Genomic DNA, 2,500 nt, shown 5'->3' on the forward strand with positions numbered 1-2,500 from the left:
TCTATACACCACTTTTGTGTTGGAAATTTGGCTAAAAAAATTCCTGTTTTGGAGGAACGGCAATTCATTGCGCTGTAATGCCATCGGACACGGAGCGGATATCGTATGACCGCGAATATACGATCAAGATCTACGGAAACTCAGATTATTGATATAAAAACTAATAAAATAACTCCTCAACGGTTCTTAAAGGTAATGTGATGTGGTACACCAGTTGTTTTACTCACTAAACATCCCCAAGGAACCACCACTTTCAGGAAGACCAGGGAACCAAATCCAGGAACCTTCAAACCTTCTGTTTAGCTTCCTGTGCTCGAGCCTCTTGGCTCCAGCGACCGCAGGATCGTTGACACGGCTGTGCTCTGACCCGATCTTCCTAACAACCTGAGATCTGCTAAGAGAACAATTTAATTATACTCATATGCCCCTTTTCCACCGGGGCAGTTTGAGTGCTGGTTCGGAGCCTAATTTAGAACCAGTTCTTTCTTTTTCGACAGCCAAAGCACCGGCTCTGAACCAGGAAAAGTGGTTCTTAAGTAGCACCAAAACGTTGCTGGTCTAGACTTAAGAACCGCCTTGTGTCAGGGGCTGTGGGCGGGGCTGTGGGCGGGACTACTGTTAGCGCATTTGATAATGTACCTTAAGTAGGGGCTGTGGGCGGGGCTACTGTTAGCGCCTTTGATAATGTACCTTAAGTAGGGTCTGTGGGCGGGGCTACTGTTAGCGCATTTGATAATGTACCTTAAGTAGGGGCTGTGGGCGGGGCTACTGTTAGAGCACTTGATAATGTACCTTAAGTAGGGGCTGTGGGCGGGGCTACTGTTAGAGCTTTTGATAATGTACCTTAAGTAGGGGCTGTGGGCGGGGCTACTGTTAGAGCTTTTGATAATGTACCTTAAGTATACTAATGTTTAATACACTTTTACTTTACCGTGATATGATACATTATCAGCACACATTATAGTAAGTAGCTACATGCTAAGGCTAACTTTTTTCTGTGTTAATGATAAAATAACGTTATGTACTTTCTCCATTACAACCTCCGTTTATACAGATTACATGGAGCTGCACGTACACGTTGGATTCGTCACGTTTGGGTGTTAATGTAGGTTCACAAAGCCATGAGCATTAACAGTAAAGCAACATCCGCCATTGTTGTGTTTGTGTTTGTCGCTGCTGCGCTAACGTCGCTGTGTAACGTGACACGTATACAGTGACGTCAGACTCGGCGCTGTGATGCTCTCTAACCGATGGAAAGGCAAACCGGTTCTTAGAAGGTTCTCCAGTGGAACTAACTTTGAACCAGCACAAGCGCTAGCTCTGAACCAGCACCCGGTTCTTTTTCATGGACAAGGGGTAATAGATGTCTTGTGTTTGAAATATCGCAACGCTGAAGAATCTTCACGGGTGTTTATCCTCTGCCATTGGGACTGTTATTATACTGGGAAAAAGTGCTGCCTGTTTAACCTTAAAGGTTCCTGCTCATGCTACATACACACACTCAGTTCTTTACTTCGTTGTCGAGCTGAACGTTACGTACAGTGGAAGCATTCGTTCCTCCTAACTTTACCAGTTTTGTGAGATTTCTCTACTTTGCACGACCCGTTTTGAGTGTGTGTGAAAATCGAGGGAAGTGTAAATTCAACAACAGTTGGCTGTTAGAGCGTGAGCGTGAAAGTCGAGGCTCGGGAATTCCTTTCGCGCTGTAACAAGCAGAAAATATCGACGAATTGCTGCCAGCAGCCACAGATACTGCGTTTCTGAACCGTCTGGACCGTGTTCAAGGTTTTCATCATCGTCGTTGACCTGATCTCATATCCAGAGTTAGTTACCCCCATCTCTGAGTGAGGGGCAGTTTGGAATGAATGTTGTTGGCCCAGTCTTTGTTTATAGGTCAGCGGTGCAATGAGGTTGTTGACCAGGGCTCCAAGCAAGTGTTAGTTCTGCATCAGTGGTGTTGACCTGATGGTCACGAGGGTTAGTTTTTCACTAACATTCTTGACCCTTTCCTCGAGCGAGTGTCAGTTTGGCATTTACTTATTAAACCCGATCTTCAGCCTAGCGGCAGTTCCACGTCAGTGTTGTTGGCCAGGTCAGGTTAGCATTGGACACCGTTAGCTTCGGCCCTTTACCAAAACCACTGGGTGAGGGTCACGGCCTCATGGACATTTTTGAGCCATTCTTAGAGTGAGGGTTTAGTTTCCCATCGGTGTTGAACCTTTTGATCCGGTGTTTGATTTGATCAGAGTGTTGATGATCTTGAGCTAATTCCAGGACCACTCGAGCTACAAAGGTTTATTTGTCGGTAAAAGATCTGTTCGTTTTATCGCAAACTTTGACGACGTTGCTCGTTTTTGCATTTTGATCTTAAAGGTGAGGTCTCCGTTGTTTGAGAAACGCTTCAGAAAACTGAGTCGGGACGACAAACTAAACAAAAACAAAACAAACGTGTAGCCAATGAGCAGAAAGGGGCGTGTCTTGTCAATATGGGCGGAGACAG

At 45.4% G+C, this 2,500-nt stretch overlaps 1 protein-coding gene across 1 annotated transcript in view; it reads left to right on the top strand.

Moving 5' to 3' along the window:
* The window catches only part of ppp1cb (protein phosphatase 1, catalytic subunit, beta isozyme), an 18,083-nt gene that overhangs the window by 5,247 nt on the left and 10,336 nt on the right, over positions 1 to 2,500 (top strand). The window lies entirely within an intron of this gene.

Source organism: Tachysurus vachellii, chromosome 10 (genome assembly GCF_030014155.1).
Source record: "Tachysurus vachellii isolate PV-2020 chromosome 10, HZAU_Pvac_v1, whole genome shotgun sequence".
NCBI classification, from domain to species: Eukaryota; Metazoa; Chordata; class Actinopteri; order Siluriformes; family Bagridae; genus Tachysurus; species Tachysurus vachellii.